The sequence below is a fragment of the Eimeria tenella genome, genomic scaffold, assembly GCF_000499545.2.
Source record: "Eimeria tenella Houghton genomic scaffold, Eth_scaff2368, whole genome shotgun sequence".
NCBI lineage: Eukaryota > Apicomplexa > Conoidasida > Eucoccidiorida > Eimeriidae > Eimeria > Eimeria tenella.
In genome coordinates, this window is record NW_013542230.1 from 1,659 (window position 1) to 1,883 (window position 225).

Here is a 225-nt window from a genome sequence, read left to right on the forward strand (position 1 = left end):
GAGCGGCTTCGTGGGGATCGCCCCACACTTTGCTGCTCCAGTCGATCCCCGATCCCACGGGAACGCCTTCTACTCCGGGATCCACTACTCCCTGGCCTTTCTCCTCGAGGCGGCTCTCAAGGACAAGCTGCGCCAAGTCGACGCGGAGCACCACACGCCCTGGGACGCGGAGGTCAGCAGCAGCAGCAGCAGCAGCAGCAGCAGCAGCAGCAGCGGCGGCGGCGG